The sequence below is a fragment of the Aquarana catesbeiana genome, linkage group LG07 (assembly GCF_042186555.1).
Source record: "Aquarana catesbeiana isolate 2022-GZ linkage group LG07, ASM4218655v1, whole genome shotgun sequence".
In the NCBI taxonomy this organism is placed as follows: domain Eukaryota; kingdom Metazoa; phylum Chordata; class Amphibia; order Anura; family Ranidae; genus Aquarana; species Aquarana catesbeiana.
The window spans coordinates 17,541,750-17,565,749 of record NC_133330.1 but is presented as its reverse complement, the minus strand read 5'-3'; the positions used below and the strand labels follow the sequence as shown (position 1 = coordinate 17,565,749).

The following is a 24,000-nucleotide window of genomic DNA, read 5'->3' as shown; positions in this document are numbered from 1 at the left end:
CAGGAAGAAGCGAGAAAAAAGAATAGGAATGGGCAATGAAGAGGCCAGGAAAGTGGTCAAAAAGGGCAAGTAAAAGGAAAAGAAATGATCAGTAAGGAGTCAGGAAGGAGCCAAGAAAAGTTCAGAAAAGGGCCAGGAAAAAGTCAGCAAGAAACCAGGAAAACAACATGACAGTGCCAAAAAGGAGGCCAGGATGAGGTCAGGAAGGGGCTGGGAAGGAGCCAAGAAAGGGCCATGGAGCTGAGAAGGGTCAAGTAAAAGGACAGGGACAGTATATTAAATAAATATAAAATAAAAAGGGACAGTATATAAATAAATATAAAATAAAAAAGTGACAGTTTATAAAAAACTAAATTAAAGAATACCAGAAATACAAAATAAAAACAAACTAACCTACCCCAAGTATAAAAAAAAGTCCAAAAACAGATTAAAACTCAGATTATTTTTTTCAATGAGTCAAATTAACAAAATAAACAATTTCGTTGAAAAATAAATTTTGACAAGATCACTCCCCTCCTCCCTAAATCTATATCCGTGGGAAAATGATGGCTGACATCTGTTGCCATGACAACACAGATATTCTTCATACCAACTGACATTCTAAAAAAAAAAAATTTCAGGGACATTTAGCTGCTGAGCTGCTCTTTCTGTGCGAATCGCCATCGCCCCTCGTCCTGACTCCTCATGAACACATTGTTCTGTGTTCTGGGATATCATGTGAAGGCCGGAATCCGCTCACAGATGGCAGGAATGGAGAAGACACAGCTGATAATACGGAATTTCTACGGGGCAGAAGGCCAGGCGGTCCAAGGGACAGGAGGGAGCATGTGCCGTTTTCCTTCCCCTTCGCTCCCATCGCCGGCCCGGATCGCTCAGAGACGTCAGTAGGCAGCCGAGCAGAACAGACTTCGGTATTTCACATGCGGATCACATCTGTACGGCTCCCCGGCGAGCAGATGGAGATTACAGCGCATACGCTCTGCATTCCACTAAATGATACAATGTATCACCGGCTCGGGAAGAGGAGAGGGGGGGCGAGCACGGTGCCCATCTGCCCATTTCCTGGCCACCCCCGGCGGGGCTTTCAGAGATCGGCAACCAGCGATATGCAGTGCAGCAGGGGCTTCTATTGTATTGGGTCTACCCGGCATCATTCCCCATTTAAGTGGACCTGTCACTAAAATTCCCAAATACATACAAGTCTAAGGTGAATGTCACAAAAACTAACATATTCATTGTTATAAAGCACTATTGTCTTCACTCGTATATGAAAAGCAGCAATGGCATTACTCACATATGAAAAGTAGTGATGGCATCACTCATATTGTATCTGAAGAGTAATGATAACATTGCTCATACTCATGACATTGTTAGACCCTGCCACTGTGTAAATCAGTGGTTCTCAACTCCAGTCCTCAGGACCCACCAACAGGCCAGGTTTGCAAGATAGTTGAAATACATCACAGGTGATATCACTTGCTGCTCAGTGATTGCAGTATTCTAGTCTGCATCTCCCCAAGGTAATACTTAAAATCTGGCCTGTTGGTGGGTCCCGAGGACTGGAGTTGAGAACCACTGGTGTAAATGGAGGTAGAAAACACATTGGATTCTTGTGCAGATGCTCGTACTGAGTAGAGAAAGGTGATTTTTCATCTTTCCCCACGTTTTGGTATTCCTGGGTTGGGTTCCTGAGTTTGGAGGCTCCAAAGAGCTTTGGGAGGGAAGAAGCCTTCCAACCCAGTGTCCAGGTTTACTGGAGACCAGCAGAGTCTGTGTACAGAAGCGTAGGCCTAGGCATAGCTACACCTAGAAGACAGGAGGTCCCTGCCCAGAAGCCAGGGTGTGGGCCAGCGCTGCAGGGGGGCAGTAGGTGCACTTGTACACCGATCAATCTGACACCATTGAGTTCACTTCCCCAATAACACATAGTGTATATGAAAAGTAGTGATGGAATTTCTCATACTGTATATGAAGAGCAGTGATGACATCGCCCATACTGTATATGAAGACTACTGATTACATTGCTTATACTTTTGACAGTGCTAGGCCCTGCTACTGTGTGACTAGAGGTAGAAAGCACACTGGGTTCTCACTAATACAGAAGCTCGTACTGAGTAGAGAAAGGTGATTTTTCATCTTACTCTGGGTTTTGGTATTCCTGCATTGGATTCCAGCGTTTGGAGTCTCCAAAGAGACTTCATACATACTGTATATGAATAGTAATGCCATTATTCATAATGTATAAAGAGTGGTGATGACATCATACATGCTGTATATGAATAGTAATGTAACTCATACTGTATATGAAGAGTAGTGATTACATCATACATGGTGTATATGAATAGTAATGTCATTACTCATACTGTATATGAAGAAGAGTAGTGATGGCATCATACATACTGTATATGAATAGTAATGTCATTACTCATACTGTACATGAAGAGTGGTGATGACATCATACATGCTGTATATGAAGAGTAGTGATGACATCATACATACTGTATATGAATAGTAATGTCATTACTCATACTGTATATGAAGAGTGGTGAGATGACATCATACATACTGTATATGAAGAGTAGTGATGACATCATACATACTGTATATGAATAGTAATGTCATTACTCATACTGTATATGAAGAGTGGTGAGATGACATCATACATACTGTATATGAAGAGTGGTGATGACATCATACATACTTTATATGAATAGTAATGCCATTATTCATACTGTATATGAAGAGTAGTGATGACATCACTTATATTGCATAAGAAGAGTGGTGATGACATCACTCATAATGTATATGCAAAGTAGTGATGTCATATGGGGGTGGTTACATAAAATGCTGTATCTCCCTTTCCAACAAATATCTCATATCAGAAATCTTATGCCTGGAGGTCAAAGGAGATCTAAAGGTTTAGGTCACCTGGAATGGGGTTGTCTGCCAGCCAGGTGATTGGCGGGAATGTCAGCCATGGTGGTCTGATATACAGATAATGGAACTAGGGATGTACCAATGCTGTTTTTCTATCGACGAGTACGAGTGCCAATACTTTGCGGTGCGATTTGCGTCCACACAAAACGAATGGGTCGCAAATTGCACTGCAAAGAATTGCATACGATTTCCCCCACTGCTTCTGTGTGTGTGAACCCAGTAAATAAAGCGAAGCGTCATGTAGTGCAGCAATAGGCAATTTATTAAAATGTTGTAAATATCTAGTCAAATCCATCTCTGCAGTGTCCCCGTCCCGCCGATGATAGCAAACCACGGCCGCTGGAGGAGATGTCTGGCGGTCCCCCCCCCCCAGCTGACATCACTTCCGCCCCCAGCTGACATCACTTCCACCCCTAGCTGACATCACTTCCGCCCCTATACCTTCTCCTCCAGCCCTGTAAATAGCTCCAGCGAACGTGGTTTGCTATCATCGGCGGGACAGGAACACTGCAGCTATGGATTTGCATTTGCACCGCATTCCTGTTCAAGTCGCATGCGATTCATTGCAGTGCAATTTGAGCCTATTCATTTTGTATTGCCGCAAATCGCACCACAAAGTATCAGTTTTGGTATTGGGAGGATTTTCATGAGTAATTGTTCTCGTAAAAATACTCATTATCAGCACCAATACCAGTATCAGTGCATCCCTAAATTTAACCTGCTGAGTTGTAACCATAAGCCCCAGCATGACCGGCCGCCCACCAACATGAATGAAAGTGAATAGTGCATTTGGCCAAGATGGTGAACTTTTTTATCATTTGTTAGCAGGTTTCCTGATTGGCACAAAAGCTATTCCCATTATAGTATCAGTAACATGCTCAGTAGCAGTGTCCTGGTGATTCCTCTGACACCGACTGGAACTCCAATGGGAATATCCCTAATCAGGACCGATCACTGACAACCCTCCACACCCAAAAACCACCATAAAAGCCCAATTCAGGAAGCGGCTACAGTATGTATGTCCCGAGGAAGGGCGGGGTGGGGGTGGAAGACACAGCCAGCAGTATGCAGCTTGCAGAGCCAATGTGCAGTACAAGCCAACACATCCAATAGAATGGCTGACTGATGAGATAGCAGCCATGACAGTGTAACAATCGTCAGCCTACTGTACACCCCGGCCGTTGCTTCTGCAACTAGACATTGGGCGGTAAAAATACAGCTCAACTTCAGGGTTCTACAGCCTGTCAACTGCTAGTGCGAATGAGCCCTAAGGTATGCATTATTCATGTAGCTTCATGGTGTCCTGTGTTGCCCCATCTATACACACAGCCTGTAGTAGAGTAAATCTTCAAATTCCTGTTTCATGTAAAATAATGGAGTATGCGGCATGGCACTGCACAGGTTAAAGCATTACCCTTGCCTGTAGTGTGAGAACTGACACTTCCTGTGAAGAGACTACATTTCCCACAGTCCCTTGGTCTCTCAGTCTTGTGCTCTTTGGGTAAAAACCAGGCAGAGCAATGAAGGGAAGAGAGGTGTTTCCATAACGTTAGCACTCCCACGTTTGTGATGCAACGCAGAGGAAAGGGAAAACGCCTGTGAAACCCGGAACACAAAGTTGTCTTGCCCCATTAATGAATAGGGACAAGCTAGGTGAATGAATACATGGACATAGGGGAATCGATCAGCCAGGACACTATAACTGGGATGGGCAATGAATTTTTTGCAAGAGACCACATGAGAAACTGGGATTGTTTTGGAGGGCCATACCAATATTCCCTCCACTGTTATACATGACCCTGGAGCGTAACGTCACTTTTGTAGCAAAGTGGAAGTTAAAGTGGTTGTAAACAAAAACAAAAAACTGAAGAACGAGCGAGACGTTTCTTTAGTGCACATGTGCCGATGACGTTGTCACATGCGGATACAGTGAATATCTCCTAAACAGTGCAAGTTTAGGAGATATTCACGGTACCTAGAGGTAAGCCTTATATAGGCTTACCTGTAGGTAAAAGTGGTAGTACAGGGTTTACCACCACTTTAAGGTCGGCTAATGGGGGTGTAGGGTGTAGGCTCTGCCCCTTACCTGTGGATTCTCACCTACATCATGTCCTCCTATGGTCCGCCCCAGTTACTTGAAGGGCAGCGTCACCCTCCTACATGGTAGAAGCCGCTCGGAAAGGGTGAAAGTACCACTGCAGCCATCTTGGCGACTTGCAGACCAACAAAAGTGGAAGCACAAACACCACCATCCTGCTGACTGTCTGGCCTGGATCCAAGGAATTCTAATTTGTGATTGACTTTACTCGGGTCAGACAGGGACAGCCAAAAGGTCGGATGTGGCCCGCAGGCCATAAAATGCCCAGGTCTACACTAAAAACTGCAGACACAACATATGAGCCCATCAGTACAAGGTAAGACAAACCAACACCAATACCTAGTAGTGTGATGTTGGGGTGATTATACTTATGTGGTAGGTGCTTTTCCTAATCAGTTGCTGCAGTCCAAACTGTATTTTGAGGCGTAGCAGCCCACTTTTATTGAACAAACAAAATGTTCACATACACATAAGGTGCCCATGCTGGGGTTTCCACTATCAACATGAACAGTCAACTAAAAATGCTGAGCTGCTCTTCTTACCAGTCTCTCTGATAGTGTTGCTCAGGTCTGTTGGTTCACTTGGCTCTCTTAGCCTTTGCTGCACAAACCACTGCTGGCCTTTGGATAAGGGTTCTCTTGACACCACGATAAGAGCCGACCTGACTCCTGGAACAAAACCTCCTGTCTCCTAGCTGCTGGCTGGGGCACATCTGATCCCTGGTTGAGACCTTTTGTCTCCCTTACCGACTCGGGCTCCTCTGACCCCTGGGTGAAACCTCCTATCTCCAATATGAGAGCTGTATCCAAACTGGGACCTCTGTTGAGACCTACTGTCTCTTGACTCCTGGGTGGGGCTCCTCTGACCACTGGGTGAGACCTCCTGTCTCCAATATGGGAGCTGTCTCCAAACTGAGACCTCTGTTGAGACCTACTGTCTCTTAACTCCTGGATGGGGCTCCTCTGACCACTGGGTGAGACCTCCTGTCTCCAATATGGGAGCTGTCTCCAAACTGGGACCTCTGTTGAGACCTACTGTCTCTTGACTCCTGGATGGGGCTCCTCTGACCACTGGGTGAGACCTCCTGTCTCCAATATGGGAGCTGTCTCCAAACTGGGACCTCTGTTGAGACCTACTGTCTCTTAACTCCTGGATGGGGCTCCTCTGACCACTGGGTGAGACCTCCTGTCTCCAATATGGGAGCTGTCTCCAAACTGAGACCTCTGTTGAAACCTACTGTCTCTTGACTCCTGGGTGTGGCTCCTCTGACTCCTGGGTGAGACCTCCTGTTTCCAATATGGAAGATATCTTCTGGATTGAATATATACCGACCCGACACACCTGTGCACTCACACAGGCTGCAGGCGTGCAGTAAAATCCAGACACAGGATTAAAGGTTCTGTCCCACCCGAGACATTTTGAAACCTTCAAGCTCCAGGCCCCAATCTGGAACTACAAAATCCAGAGTAAAAACAGAAATACAGCTTTTTCTGCTCAGAAATGATAGTCTGGAACTTTGCATTAAGCCTCAATGCGAATCCTGTGTTATTTTCTCCTACATTTTCACAGTGGCAAGGCGTCGCATTGTCACACTAGTTATAACAACAAAAACATTTGAAAGTGTACAATGCCACCACTTGCCAACCACAATATGTATATATATATATACATTGCAGCTTGCAAGTGGTTTACCAGGGTTATGGCTAAAGCTATCAGCCATAAGTTCGGTATTTTTTTTTTTCAGCTGGGGACTTGCTTTCTCATGAAAGTGGCTAATTAGCCGCTGGATCCCTTTCAGAAGCAGCGGGAGGGGTCGCCTCCATCCCGCCACTCACTGGTGTTTCTTGGGCTTCCTGTTTTTACCAGCACGCCCAAGAAACGATCCGACAGGACGCGCGGCTGGCCATATAGGTGACCAGAGACCAGATCGTCTCTGATCGCCTCTATGGTCTTGGAGGACCCGATGTTGTGACTTCACTTCCGGTCTAAGACGGAAGTAAACTTTTTTTTTTTTTAAGCAAAAAGATCAAATCTTTTTTTTATCTTTTGCTTTTAAAGGTAGAGAGATTTGGGAGTCTTATTGACCCCAGATCTCTCCATAAAGAGGACCTATCATCCTTATTTCTATTACAAGGGATGTTTACATTTAAATTAAATTAAATAAAAATAAAAATAAAGGGACAGTGTCAAAATAAAAAAAAAAAAAATAAAAAAAAAGTGCTGCTATCCCTCCATGCTAGCGCACAGAAGCGAGCGCATAAGTCACGCACGCATATGAAAACCGCGTTCGCCACACATGTGAGGTATCGCCGCAAACGCTGGAGCGAGAGCAATAATTCTAGTGATAGGCCTCCTCTGTAACTTTAAACCGGTAACCTGTAAAAATGTTTAAAATGTCACCTATGGAAGTTTGTAAGTATCATAGTTTGTTGCCATTCCACCAATTTGCGCGATTTTAAAGCGTGACATGTTAGCTATCTTTTTACTCAGCGTCACATCATCTTTTATACTTTACCAAAAAATTGGGTTATACAGTTGGGAAAATAATGATTTGATCCCCTGCAGATTTTGTAAGTTTGCCCACTTACAAAGAAATAAAGGGTCTATAATTGTAATCAAATTAAATGATAGGGACAGAATATAAACCAAAAATCCAGAAAAAACACATGATACAAATGTTATAAATTGAGTTGCAGTTCAGTAAGTAATATAAGTATTTGATCCCCTACCAACCAACAATAATTCTGGCTCCCGCAGACTGGCTACAGTAGGTGCTCATGTGGTACACAGATTAGTCCTGACAATGTAAGAAGGTGCTCCTAACGACAACTTATGTGTATAAAAGACACCTGTCCAGGGAATCTCTTTCTTTCATTCAAACCTCACCATCATGGGGAAGACCAAAGATCTGCACAAGGCTGGAATGGGCTACAAGACCATCAGCAAGAAGCTTGGTGAGAAGACAACTGTTGGAGCGATTATTTGCGAATGGAAGAAATACTAAATAACCATCAATCGCCCTCGGTCTGGAGCTCCATGCAAGATTTCGCCTCATGGAATAAGGATGATCATGAGAAAAGTGAGGGATCAGCCCTGAACTACATGGGAGGAGCTTGTGAATGATCTCAAGGCAGTTAGTTTAGGACCACAGTCACCAAATAAACCATTGGTAACACAATACACCGCCATGGATTGAAATCCTGCAGGAGGTCCCCTTCCTCAAGAAAGCACATGTACAGGCCGGTCTGAAGTTTGTCAATGAACATCTAAATAATTCAGAGAGGGATTGGGAGAAAGTGCTGTGGTCATATGAGACCAAAATTGAGCTCTTTGACATTAACTCAACTCACTGTTTGGAGGAAAGAAAATGCTGACTATGACCCTAAAAGCATCATCCCTACAGTCGAGCACAGAGGTGGAAACATGATGCTTTGGGGCGGTTTCTCTGCTAAAGGTACAGGCCAACTTTGTCGCATTGAGGGGCCAATGGACGGGGCCATGTATTGTAAAATCTTGGATGAGAGCTTTCTTCCCTCAGCCAGAACACTGAAGATGGGTCATAGATGGGTCTTCCAGCATGGCAATTGTGACGGAGTCACTTTGGGCGGGGGGGGGGGGGGCGCGTGGAACCCAGAATCCCTTGGGGTGGTTGGGAAAACCTTGTTTCAGCTCCCCATGCACCTCCTATATCTAAGTCACCTTGTGTCTCTAATAGGGGCACAGGGTGACCGAGAAATCCAGTCTGATCTGTACTAATCGGACTCACTGTACAGCCATACACATGTTGTGTGTATATATATATATATATATATATATATATATATATATATATATATATAGTATATTGTCTCATTTTGTTGTGTACTCTTTGCTGGGTTGTTTGGGGTGTGGTTGTATTCCAATGTTCTATTGTGTCTGTCTGCCTTGGATATTATGGGATGTGTATGTAGATTAGCTGCGAGATTGGTGGGGGCGAATTCCTCCAACAGCTCTCACTGCTGAATGGACAGTCTACCCCGCCCGGAATGCAAATAGGAGGGGATTGTCCAGAGTATTACCTGTGTACCTCTGTTTTTCATAAACCATCCATGTTCAGCAACCAAACGAGTATTGTCTTGTTTTGTGGTTGTTAGCGGATGGAATATCAAGCGAAGTGTGGGACGTTTCGTTACAACAATGACCCAAAACATACCGCCAAGGCAACAAAGAAGTGGCCCAAGAAGAAACACATTCGGTTCATGGAGTGTCCTAGTCAGTCTGCAGACTGTATTCCTATAGATAATTCATGAAGGGAGCTGAAACTTCGAGTTGCCAAGTGACAGCCAAAAAACCTTAAGGATTTAGAGAAGATCTGTAAAGAAGAGTGGACCAAAATCCCTCCTGAGATGTGTACAAACCTGGTCACCAACTACAAGAAACGTCTTGCCAACAAGGGTTTCTCCACCAAGTACCAAGTCATGTTTTGCTTGGGGATCAAATACTTATTTTACTCACTAAACTGCAACTCACTTTATAACATTTGTATTGTGTGTTTTTTCAGGATTTTTGGTTGATATTCTGTCTCTATCATATAAAATACACCTATGATAAAAATTATAGACCTTTCATTTCTTTGTAAGTGGGCAAACTTACAAAATCTGCAGGAGGTCACATAATTATTTTCTCCACTGTATATTGTGGGGTTTTTTTGCATTAAGATTCATCAAAAGTGTATTTTTTCCCAAAAAATTGTGCTTGGAAAAACCATTGGGCAAATAAAAGTAACTAAAATATTGCAATGATCGCCATTTTATTCTCTAGAGCAGTGTTTCTCAACTCCAGTCCTCAACGCGCCCCAACAGGTCGTGTTTTCAGGCTTCCCATTATTTTGCAAAGGTGATTTGATCAGTTTCACTGCCTTGGTAATTACCACAGCTGAGGGAAATCCTGAAAACATGACCTGTTGTGGCGCCTTGAGGACTGGAGTTGAGAAACACTGATCTAGAGCATGGGGGCCCAACCTGTGGCCCTCCAGCTGTTCAGGAACTACAATTCCCATCATACCTACCTCGTGGGATGCGTAGTTCCACATACAGCTGGAGGACCGTAGTTTGGAGATCCCTGCTCTAGAGCATGGGGTGCTTTACCTGTGGCCCTCCAGCTGTTGCAGAACTACGAGTCCCATAATGTCTCAGCCTTTGGGAGCCATGCTTGTAACATGTTCATTTCAGCCTTGCAATGCCTCATGGGACTTGTATTTCTTCACCAGCTTGAGGGCCACATGTTTAACACCCATGCTCTAGTTCTACAAACTGTGGCCCTGGGGCCAGATTCGGCCCTTTGCTTGCTTTTATCTGGCCCTTGGGCCACTGTCTCATCCACTGATACCAACAATGAGTCATAATTTCTCCTACTGACACCAATGAAGGGAAACAATTCCTCCCAATGACACCAACGATGGGGCACTATTCCTCCCAATGACACCAATGTTAGGGCACAATTCCTCCCAATGACACCAATGTTGGGGCCCAATGACACCAATGATGGGGCACAATTCCTCTCAATTACACCAATAATGGGGCACAATTCCTCCCACTGACACCAATGAAGGGAAACAATTCCTCCCAATGACACCAACGATGAGGCACTATTCCTCCCAATGACACCAATGTTAGGGCACAATTGCTCCCAATGACACCAATGTTGGGGCACAATTCCTCCCAATGACACCAATGTTGGGGCCCAATGACACCAATGATGGGGCACAATTCCTCTCAATTACACCAATGATGGGGCACAATACCTCCCAATGACACCAACAATGGTGCCCAATGACAGGGCACAATTCCTCCTAGTGACACCAAAGATAGGGCTCAATTCCAACCACTGACACCAATGATGGGGCTCAATTCCAACCACTGACACCAATGATGGGGCACAATTCCTCCCAATGACACCAATGGTGGGGTACAATTCCTCCTAATAAGACCAATGATGGGGCACAATTCCTCCAAATGACACCAACAATGGTGGCCAATGACACCAATGATGTGGAACAATTCCTCCTAGTGACACCAATGATAGGGCACAATTCCAACCACTGACACCAATGATGGGGCACAAATCCTCCCAATGACACGAATGATGGGGTACAATTACTCCCATTGATACAAAAGATGGGGCTTATTTTTCCCACTGACCTCAGGACCTTTTCTACTCTCACTGGCCACAGTCCGGCGCCCCTAAAGTCTGAAGGACAGTAAATGGGCCCTTTTGTTTAGAAAGTTTGGAGACCTTTGCTCTAGGGTAACTTCTAAAAAATGTATGTATATTGTTTCAGGGTTCTAAGTAATTGTCTAGCACAAAATACTAATTTAAACAAAAAGTGCCAGAAAAGGATTGGTCGGAAAATGGTTAAAGGGGTCACAGATGGATCTAGAGAAGGAAAATCATGCCAATAACTCTTTATGATCGACTATCCTGCATCGCAATAATGAAGTAATGAATAGCGGCTCGGCGGGCGCGGGGCACATTGGTGATTTCCCGAGCTCTGTGTCTGAATGTAGATAAACCAAGAATGCGAATTGCATCTAATTAGCTCTTCTCGGGTTCGTAGAGATGCGATTGTCTACGTTCCTCCGGGAAGACTTTAGAGGAAACTCCCGTAGAGGGTCATAGTCAGCTGATCCTTCTAAAGGGGAACTCCGACAACAGCGCACGCATCGCAGGCTGGACTGGGGCTCTGCCAGTGCAACAAAAATCATCAATTCATTACCCTTTTAGTGGCATTAGGCTTGTGCAGGAGATTGGATTTCCTCCGTGTCCAGCTGGGAGTGTTTAATGTTTGTTGTTGAGTGAGAAACGAGGGAGACGAATAAAGCTGAACAATTCCCCCGCCCCCCTCTCCGGAGAATTACCAGACGGGGAGACATTGCCGGAAGGTTGGAACACTTACACGGATCTAAAAATACAAAAGCTGCCAACAAATGTCCTCAGCAGAGTTTATTAGATCACGACCCAATTCTACCGTATCAAATTTGTCTTTAAGGTGGAGTTCTACTTTAAGGGAAGAAAGAAGTGGGGGGGGGGGGGGGGGTGGCATGACAACACCGTCCCTGGTAAACTGGCATCTTCTCCTGTCACATGTCATCTCCTCATAGTCTGTGAGGCCAACGCGTCCCCGCTCACCCGCTTTGGGAGATGGCGTCCTAACGTGAACCTAATGAGAGCTCAGCCATGAGAGGTCAGAGGGAAACGGAGGGAGGCCGAGACACAGACGCATCCTGAGATTAGGGAGCAGTGTGCGGGAGATACAGGCACAGGATACGGATCGGAGGATGCAGTATACAGAGTACAGGAGGGTATACGGGTGTTACAGACTTAGTATACAGATTACAGGAGGGTATCACCTGTATACCACCCTGTGCTCTGTATACTACATCTGTAACACCCGTATACCCTCCTCTACTCTGTATACTACATCTATAACACCCGTATACCCTCCTCCAATCTGTATACTACATCTATAACACCTGTATACCCTCCTCTACTCTGTATACTACATCTATAACACCCGTATACCCTCCTCTAATCTGTATACTACATCTATAACACCCGTATACCCTCCTCTAATCTGTATACTACATCTATAACACCCATATACCCTCCTCTAATCTGTATACTACATCTATAACACCCCTATACCCTCCTCTAATCTGTATACTACATCTATAACACCCGTATACCCTCCTCTAATCTGTATACTACATCTATAACACCCGTATACCCTCCTCTACTCTGTATACTACATCTATAACACCCGTATACCCTCCTCTACTCTGTATACTACATCTATAACACCCCTATACCCTCCTCTAATCTGTATACTACATCTATAACACCCGTATACCCTCCTCTACTCTGTATACTACATCTATAACACCCGTATACCCTCCTCTAATCTGCATACTACATCTATAACACCCGTATACCCTCCTCTACTCTGTATACTACATCTATAACACCCGTATACCCTCCTCTAATCTGTATACTACATCTATAACACCCGTATACCCTCCTCTACTCTGTATACTACATCTATAACACCCATATACCCTCCTCTACTCTGTATACTACATCTATAACACCCGTATACCCTCCTCTAATCTGTATACTACATCTATAACACCCGTATACCCTCCTCTACTCTGTATACTACATCTATAACACCCGTATACCCTCCTCTACTCTGTATACTACATCTATAACACCCGTATACCCTCCTCTAATCTGTATACTACATCTATAACACCCGTATACCCTCCTCTACTCTGTATACCACATCTATAACACCCGTATACCCTCCTCTACTCTGTATACTACATCTATAACACCCGTATACCCTCCTCTACTCTGTATACTACATCTATAACACCCCTATACCCTCCTCTACTCTGTATACTACATCTATAACACCCGTATACCCTCCTCCAATCTGTATACTACATCTATAACACCCATATACCCTCCTCTACTCTGTATACTACATCTATAACACCCGTATACCCTCCTCTAATCTGTATAACACATCTATAACACCCGTATACCCTCCTCTACTCTGTATACTACATCTATAACACCCGTTTATAGATGTAGTATACAGAGTAAAGGAGGGTTTACAGGTCTTACAGATGTAGTATAGCACCCGTATACACTCCTCCTGTCTGTATACTACATCTATAACACCTGTATACCCTCTAGTCTGTATACTACATCTATAACACCCATATACCCTCCTCTACTCTGTATACTACATCTATAACACCCGTTTATAGATGTAGTATACAGAGTAGAGGAGGGTATACGGGTCTTTCAGATGTAGTATACAGACAGGAGGAGGGTATACGGGTGTTAGAGATGTAGTATACAGGGTAGAGGAGGGTATACGGGTGTTACAGATATAGTATACACATTAGAGGGGGGTATACAGGTGTTATAGATGTAGTATACACATTACAGGAGGGTATATGGGTGTTGTAGATGTAGTATACAGAGTAGAGGAGGGTATACGGGTGTTGTAGATGTAGTATACACATTAGAGGAGGGTATACGGGTGTGACAGGTGCAGTATATATATATATATTAGATGTATGTGAGTTACAAATGAAAAATACAGAATAGAAGATGGTATACAGCTGTTATAGATGCAGTATACAGATTACAGGAATTACAGATTTCACATTACAGATGTAGAATACAGATTACAGGATACAGGAGGGTATACAGGTGTGGCGGATGCAGTATAATCATTGGATGGTATATGGGGGGGGGTTACACACACATTATACACATTAGAGGAGGGTATACGGGTGTTATAAATGTAGTATACAGAGTAGAGGAGGGTATACGGCTGTTACAGATGTAGTATACAGATTATAGAAGGGTATACGGCTGTTACAGATGTAGTATACAGAGGAGGGTATACGGCTGTTACAGATGTAGTATACAGATTATAGGAGGGTATACGTCTGTTTCAGATGCAGTATACAGATTAGAGGAGGGTATACAGCTGCTACAGATGCAGTATACAGATTAGAGGAGGGTATATGGCTGTTACAGATGCAGTATACAGATTATAGAAGGGTATACGGCTGTTACAGATGTAGTATACAGAGGAGGGTATACGGCTGTTACAGATGCAGTATACAGATTAGAGGAGGGTATATGGCTGTTATAGATGTAGTATACAGATTGGAGGGGGATATACAGGTATTTGTGTTAGGAGCCCTAGATATGATGCTACAACCTTCATTCATAAAATGCCGAGCTGCCATCCTCCTCCTCCTCCTCCCTCCTCACTTTCCTCCTCCATCCCGGTCTCTCATCGCTCGCTTTGCCTCCCCATCCATTTTCCTCCCCTCTTTCCTCCCTCTCCCACCCCGCATCCTCCATTCTCAGCCTGTGTCCCCCCTCTGCTCCCCTCCTCCACCCCCCTCCCAGGTACCGCATGGCTTTCAGTTGTAGCCCACAGCTAATTCCATGCTTCAGGGATCAGGTCCATTTACAACCAACACTGAGAACATAATAATAGAGGTCCCATTAATGGCCCAAGGTCCTCGGGAACCTTCTACTGGCCTGTCAATAGCACAAAGACACATATGAGAACATCCAGCCTCTATTACATAGAATTCCTCATCCTCAGGACGGCTCTGAGATGGAGATTTCAGAGTCAGGACTGGAGGATGCGAATACATAACAGAGAGAGAGGAGATGGAGACTGAAGGGGGTTGCTTGTGTGCTGGAGCAAAACATGGAGTACATGGAAGCATGCCATCACTAGTATGAGAGGCACGGCCCATTCCTTCTACTGAACAAACATCACACTAATTCAAAATATACAATAAAGGATCTACGATGCAAAAACCTTGTAATCCGAGGCAATATTTCCTGGCATCAAATATACAACAAATGTATTACAATTCACATCCAGCCATCAATACAAAGAATGTTCTATTGTGTTATTTCATAAGTTGTTTTATATATTTCCTGTGTTGTTGTATATGTGTTATGTTATATATGTGTTATATCCTGTGTTGTTGTGTATGTGTTATTTTATATATGTGTTACATAGGAATCTGGGCTCGCTCTGCACCGTGGACATGTCATGCTGGGGCTGCAGTACATGTGATTGGATATAAAATAGGAAACCTAACCCGAGCCTGACTCAGCTGCTGCCATAAACAGGAGAGCAGTACAAGGAAGCAGCCGATTCCTATGATAGGAGAGCAGGGACAGTGCAGAGCGGTTGTGTGCGGAATTACAATACCGAATTATTACCGTGTGTGCCAACCCCAACATCACACGGGGCAGAGCAGTAACCACCTGACAGCAGAGCATGCAATCTATTATGTATCAGCAGGGATCTATCATTTATGATGTACAGAGAGGAATCTATGATATATAATGTATGGAGAAGAAGCTACAATGTAACAAGAGGGATCTATAATGTACAGAGAGGGATCTATAATGTACAGAGAGGGATCTATAATGTACAGAGAGGGATCTATAATGTACAGAGAGGGATCTATGATGTACAGAGATGTATTTAAAATGTATAGAGAGGGATCTATATTGTACAGAGATGGATTTATAATGTACAGAGATGGATCTATAATCTACAGAGAGGGATCTATAATGTACAGAGAGGGATCTATAATGTACAGAGAGGGATCTATAATGTACAGAACAAGATTTATAATGTACATAAAGAGACATTTAGGGGAGAGGAATCTATATTGTACAGGGAGAGATCTATACCATACAGGGTATATCACGTAAAGGGAGAAATGTATAACATAACGTACATAATGGAAGCTATATTATACAAAGAAGAGCCTATAATGTACAAATAGGTAGAGACAATCTGTAATCTACCGGGAGATATATATCAAATATAATGTACAAGGAAAGATCTATAATGTACAGGCAGGGATCTATGAAGTATAAGGTAAAGGGAAGGTTCTGCAATATACAGGGAGTGATCTGCTATTCCCAGATAGGAATGTATAATGTAAATTGTACAGAATGGACTCTGCAATATACAGAGAGGGATCTATACTGTACAGAGAAGAATCTATAATATACAGAGAGGGATCTATAATGTACAGAGAAGAATCTATAATATACAGAGAGGGATCTATAATGTACAGAGAAGAATCTATAATGTACAGAGATGGATCTATAATGTACAGAGATGGATCTATAATGTACAGAGAGGTATCTATAATGTACAGAGAAGAATCTATAATGTACAGAGATGGATCTATAATGTACAGAGAGGGATCTATAATGTACAGAGAGGGATCTATAATGTACAGAGAAGAATCTATAATGTACAGAGATTGATCTATAATGTACGGAGAGGGATCTATAATGTACAGAGAGGGATCTATAATGTACAGAGAGGTATCTATAATGTACAGAGAAGAATCTATAATGTACAGAGATGGATCTATAATGTACAGAGAGGGATCTATAATGTACAGAGAAGAATCTATAATGTACAGAGATGGATCTATAATGTACAGAGATGGATCTATAATGTACAGAGATGGATCTATAATGTATAGAGAGTTTGATCGGCTGGAGGCAGCAGAGATGCAGACATTGCGGGAGTGAATGAGGTCACATGGTGAGGAGGGAGAAATGCATACTGAGCTATAAATAGGAAACTGTCCAATCTGAGGGTATGTAACAGGTAGGGTGTGTGTATATGTGTGTATGTATGTATGTGTATATGTGTGTGTGCGTGTGTGTGTATATGTGTATGTATGTGTGTGTGTGTATATGTGTATGTATGTATGTATGTGTGTATGTGTGTGTGTATATGTATGTGTATGCGTGTATGTATTGTGACAGTAGGAGATGCTGTCACAGTAAAATTGGTAGTTTAGGGGACACAGGGTTTGCACATTTGCTCGGTGCAAGACTGCAGAGCATAGGTGTGGACTGGAGAAGACTGCTTTCACAGCTTTCTCCAGGTTTTGGTATCCCGTCATGGGGCTCTGTAGTTTGAAGATTCCATAGTGTCTTGGGTGGGATGGGATCTCCCACCCTGTGTCCAGATTTTGTAGATGACCAGCAGGGTGGGTGCTCAGGTGAGCCCTTATAATGGGGGGTGTGGGAAGACCTCATGGCTCCCAGTTGGAGATGGCTCCACACCAAGAGAGACAGGAGGTCTCCAGGAGGGGCTGCAGGAGGCGGCCAGAACATGTGTGAAGGCAAGAGGTAGTGAAAAGGCCTGAGGACTAAGGCCAGAGCGGAGCTGTGGGAGCTAAAGTAAAGCCGTCCACATTGAAGGATCCAGTGGTCTGGGTGACCAGGATAAAGAGCAGAAGTACTGCTACAGAGAGCCAGGTGGGCGAACATTTTCTGTTGTGTGTATTTGCTGTTGGAGGTCGGGGATTTATAGAGTCTGTAGGGATACTCAGGCTGTGTAGAACATGTAGAGAATCCCCGGCTGTATATAGTTCATATAGAGGCCTGGACTGTATATAGTTCATATAGAGGCCTGGACTGTATATAGTTCATATAGAGGCCTGGACTGTATATAGTTCATACAGAGGCCTGGACTGTATATAGTGCATATAGAGGCCTGGGCTGTATATAGTTCATATAGAGGCCTGGACTGTATATAGTTCATATAGAGGCCTGGACTGTATATAGTTCATATAGAGGCCTGGACTGTATATAGTTCATATAAAGACCCGGACTGTATAGGGTCTGAAGATGCCCAGGCTGTATAGGGAGGCTCCAGCTTTGTACAGTCTGTGGGAAGGCCTTGGCTTCAGTAGAGAGGCCCAGTCTTATAAAGTATCTGCAGCTGTCATGTCCATATAGAGTCTGTAGGGAGGCTGAATTATTGTCTGTAAAGAGGCCTGGACTGTATAAAGTATGTAGGGAGGCCTGGAGAGTATTTAGTTTGTAGAGAGGTCCAGGCTGTATAGAGTCTGTAGGGTGTCCTGGACTGTATACATTCATTTAGGGGTTCAGGCTGTGTAAAGTTTGCAGAGAGGCTCAGGCTACATGAGGCTTGTAGGGAGTTCCAGGCGGTATAAATTATGTAGAGTGGCCCTGACACTTTAGAGTCAGTAGGAAGGTCCAGGCGGTATATAATATGTAGGAAGGTCCAGGCTGTATATAATATGTAGGAAGGTCCAGGCTGTATATAATATGTAGGAAGGTCCAGGCTGTATATTATGTGTAGGAAGGCCCATGCTGTATATAATGTGTAGGAAAGTCCAGGCTGTATATAATATGTAGGAATGTCCACGCTGTATATAATGTGTAGGAAGGCCCAGGCTGTATATAATATGTAGGAAGGTCCAGGCTGCATATCATGTGTAGGAAGGTCCAGGTTGTATATAATGTGTAGGAAGGTCCAGGCTGTATATAATATGTAGGAAGGTCCAGGCTGTATATAATATGTAGGAAGGTCCAGGCTGTATATTATGTGTAAGAAGGTCCAGGTTGTATATAATGTGTAGGAAGGTCCAGGCTGTATATAATGTGTAGGAAGGTCCAGGCTGTATATAATGTGTAGGAAGGTCCAGGCTGTATATAATGTGTAGGAAGGTCCAGGTTGTATATAATGTGTAGGAAGGTCCAGGCTGTATATAATGTGTAGGAAGGTCCAGGCTGTATATAATGTGTAGGAAGGTCCAGGCTGTATATAATGTGTAGGAAGGTCCAGGCTGTATATAATGTGTAGGAAGGTCCAGGCTGTATATAATGTGTAGGAAGGTCCAGGCTGTATATAATGTGTAGGAAGGTCCAGGTTGTATATAATGTGTAGGAAGGTCCAGGCTGTATATAATGTGTAGGAAGGTCCAGGCTGTATATAATGTGTAGGAAGGTCCAGGCTGTATATAATGTGTAGGAAGGTCCAGGCTGTATATAATGTGTAGGAAGGTCCAGGCTGTATATAATGTGTAGGAAGGTCCAGGCTGTATATAATGTGTAGGAAGGTCCAGGCTGTATATAATGTGTAGGAAGGTCCAGGCTGTATATAATATGTAGGAAGGCCCAGGCTATATATTGTACAGAGTCCATAGTTTAGTCCCGGGACGTATGGGTAATATAGGGAGGCCTGAGCTCTATAGGGCCCGCAGTGTGGCTCCTAAGCTGTATAGAGTCTGCAGGAAGGCCCCTGGCTATAGAGAACATACCAGTGTATTAGGATGCAGTACAGGGGCCCCTGATATTGTAATATATAGTGTGATCTTTTTAGGGTGGGGATAGTGTGGCCCCAATGTACACAGTGTAAAATACTGCTTGTAAATTGCAGTCAGTGTAATGGAGGAGCTGTCTGCATAATGTGGTGCTGAACTCGCTCTGTGATGGTGGGACCCCTAGGCTGCAGTCCAGGGGGCAATCAAATTATACCTGTGTAGTGTGTTGTGGCCCCTGGTGTGGTAGAGGAGGTGTGGCCCCAGTGTATACAGTGTACAATCTTGGTGTGAGCTTCAGCCAGTGTAGAGGAGCTGTCCGTCCCATGTGGTGCTGACCTTGGTCTATGTGACGGAGGGGCTCTAAGCCAGTGTAATAAGATTCCATACTGGGGGCCCCTATAATGGTGTAGTGTGTTGTGGCCCCTGGTGCTGTGTGATGTGAGTGTATAACATCTGTATGATGGTGGAGGAGCTGCCCGCCCTGTATGATATGATATCTCTACTTTTGTGGTTCTCAACCCTCACTGTTTGTGATGACGGGGCCCTGAATTGGTGTATCAGGATGTAGTAGAAGGGCCCCTGATGTTATAATGGTGTAGTGTGGCCCCAATGTATACAGGGTACGATGTTAGTGTGTGATGTAAAACATGTATATAATGGTGGAGGAGCTGTCCGCCCCGTATGGTGCTGAACTGGTGTCCCCGAGCTGGTGTAATAGGATGCAGTACAGGGACAAGGTATTATAATGGTGTGGCCCCTAGTGGGGGTTGGGCAGTGTGGCCCCAATGTGTACGGTGTACGTTGCAGTCAGTGTGATGGAGGATCTGTCCGACTCATTGTGGTGCTGAACTCTCTCTGTGTAATGTTGGGGCTCTAGGCTGATGTAATAAGGTGCAGTACAGGGGCCCCTGGCAGAATACTAGTATTGTGGGGTCCCCACCTTGGTGTACTAAAATGCAGTACAGTGGCCCCTGTACACACTATGGTATCTGTATGAGGGTGGGGGAGCTGTCCGCCTGGGTGGTGCTGAACAAGGGCACCTGGCAGTATACTGTTATAGTGTGGCCCTCGACTGGTGTATTATGGTGCAGTACAGGGGCCACTGGCAGTATGCTGGTATGGTGGGGTCCCTAGTCAGTATACTGGGCCCTGGTATTATAGCAGTGTGGCCCTTGTGTATACACTATGATCTCTGTATGATGGTGGAGGAGCTGTCCGTTCTGGGCAGTGCTGAACTCACTCATGCCGTGTTGGAGCCCATACTAATGTATTGGGATGCAGTCCAGGGGCCCCTGGCTACATACCAGCATGGTGTGGCACCTGTGCATACACTGTATGGTGGTGGAGAAGCTGTCCACCCTGGGTGGTGCTGAACTCACTCCATGCCATGTTTGGGGCCCAAACTGATGTAGTACATTGACACCTGGCAGTATACTGGCATAGTGAGGACCCAGAATAGTGTGTTGGGGTGCAGTACAGGGGCCCCTGGCCAGTATACTGGTATGGAGGGGGCCAGCATACAGGGCCCTGGTATTTTAGTAGTGTGGCCCCTGTGTATACACTGTGATCTATGTATGATAGTGGAGGAGCTGTCCACCCTGGGTGGTGCTGAATTTCCTCTGCGTGTATTGGGATGCAGTACAGGGGCCCCTGACAGTATACCAATATAGTGGGGCCCCCTGCTGGTGTACTGAAATGCAGTACAGGGGCATTTTACTCTTGTGGTGTGGCCCCTGTGGGTATACACTATGATCTCTGTATGATGGTGGAGGAGCTGTCTGCCCTGGGTGGTTGCTGAAGCTGCTATGGGTATGATGGGGCCCCTTCAGGTATACTGGTGTGGTAGGGCCCCTGTTGGAGTAATAGTATGCATTGCAGGGGCCTACTGAAGTAAACCAGTGTGGTGGGGCCCCAGACCAGTGTGCAGGTGTTATAATAGTGTGGCCCCTGTGTGTACACTATGATATCTGTATGATGGTGGAGGAAGTGTCCATCCTGGTGCTGAACTCAACCTGTGCCATGCTGGGGCCCAAACTGATGTATTGGGATGCAGTACAGGGGCCCCTGGCAGTTTACTAGTATTGTTGGGTCACCACCTGGTGTGGCCCCTGTGTATACACTACGATCTCTGTATGATGGTGGAGGAGCTGTCGGATCTGGGCAGTGCTGAACTCATTCTGTGCCGTGTTGGGGCCCCTGATGATGTATTGGGATGCAGTACAGGGGCCCCTGGCTACATACCAGTATGGTGGGGTCCCTGATGATGTATTGGGATGCAGTACAGGGGCCCCTGGCTACATACCAGTATGGTGGGATCCCTGATGATGTATTGGGATGCAGTACAGGGGCCCCTGGCTACATACCAGTATGGTGGGGCCCCTGTGTATACACTGTGATCTCTGTGGGATGGTGGAGCTGTCTGCCTGGGTGGTGCTGAACAAGGGCACCTGGCAGTATACTGGTATAGTGTGGCCCTGGACTGGTGTATTGGGGTGCAGTACAGGGGCCTCTGGCAGTATGCTGGTATGGAGGGGCCCCTGGCCAGTATACTGGGCCCTGGTATTATAACAGTGTGGCCCCTGTGTATACACTATCATCTCTGTATGATAGTGGAGGAGCTGTCCGCCTGGGTGGTGCTGAATTCGCTCTGTGTGTATTGGGATGCAGTACAGGGGCCCCTCCCAGTATACCAGTATGGTGGGGTCCCCTGCTGGTGTACTGGAATGCAGCACAGGGGCCCCTGGCATTTTACTCTTTCAGTGAGGTGTGGCCCTTGTGTATACGCTACAATATCTGTATGATGGTGGAGGAGCTGTCCGTCCTGGGTGGTGCTGAAGCTGCTATGGGTATTGTGGGGCCCCTTGAAGTATACTGCTGTGCTGGGGCCCCTGCTTGAGTAATAAGATGCATTACAGGGGCCTACTTAAGTAAAAAAAAAAGTGTGGTGGGGCCCCAGACCAGTGTACAGATCCTCTGTATTATAATAGTGTGGCCCCTGTGTGTACACTGTGATTTCTGTATGATGGAGGAGGAGCTGTCCGCCCCGGGGGCGGTGCTGAACTCAACCTGTGTTGTGTTGGGGCCCCTGCTGATGTATTGGGACGCAGTACAGGTGCTCCTGGCTACATACCAGCATTATGTGGCCCCTGTGTGTGTACACTATGATCTCTGTATGATGGTGGAGGAGCTGCCCACCTTGGGTGGTGCTGAAGCTGCTATGAGTATGGTGGGGCCCCTTGAAGTATACTGGAGTGGTGGGGCCCTTGTGGGTGTAATAAGATGCAGTACAGGGGACTCCTAAAGTGAACTGGTGTGACAGGGCCCCAACCAGCATACGGGGCCCTGGTATTATAGTAGTGTGGCCCCTGTGTGTACACTATGATCCCTGTATGATGGTGGAGGAGCTGTCCGCCTTTGGTGGTGCTGAAGCTGCTATGGGGATGGAGGGGCCCCTTGAAGTATACTGAAGCGGTGGGGCCCTTGTTGGTCTAATAGGATGCAGTAAAGGGGCCCACTGAAGCAAATTAGTGTGGTGGGGCCCCCAGACCCAGGGCCCTGGTATTATAGTAGTATGGCCCCTGTGTGTGTACACTATGATCTCTGTATGATGGTGGAGGAGCTGTCCACCCTGGGTGGTGCTGAAGCTGCTATGAGTATGGTGGGGCCCCTTGAAGTATACTGCAGTGGTGGGGCCCTTGTTGGTCCAATAGGATGCAGTAAAGGGGCCCACTGAAGCAAACTGGTGTGGTGGGGCCCCAGACCGGTATACAGGACCCTAATATCATGAGTGTGGCCCCTGTGTATTCACTGTGATATCTGTATGATGGTGGAGGAGCTGTCCACCTTGGGTGGTGCTGAAGCTGCTATGGGGATGGTGGGGCCCCTTGAAGTACATTGGTGTGGAGGGGCCCCTTGAAGTACATTGGTGTGGTGGGGCCCCTTGAAGTACATTGGTGTGGTGGGGCCCCTTGAAGTACATTGGTGTGGAGGGGCCCCTTGAAGTACATTGGTGTGGAGGGGCCCCTTGAAGTACATTGGTGTGGAGGGGCCCCTTGAAGTACATTGGTGTGGAGGGGCCCCTTGAAGTACATTGGTGTGGTGGGGCCCCTTGAAGTACATTGGTGTGGAGGGGCCCCTTGAAGTACATTGGTGTGGAGGGGCCCCTTGAAGTACATTGGTGTGGTGGGGCCCCTTGAAGTACATTGGTGTGGAGGGGCCCCTTGAAGTACATTGGTGTGGAGGGGCCCCTTGAAGTAC

General features: G+C 45.5%; 1 protein-coding gene across 1 annotated transcript in view; it reads right to left on the bottom strand.

The window, feature by feature from the left end:
• The window catches only part of BSN (bassoon presynaptic cytomatrix protein), a 192,308-nt gene that overhangs the window by 167,586 nt on the left and 722 nt on the right, over positions 1–24,000 (bottom strand). The window lies entirely within an intron of this gene.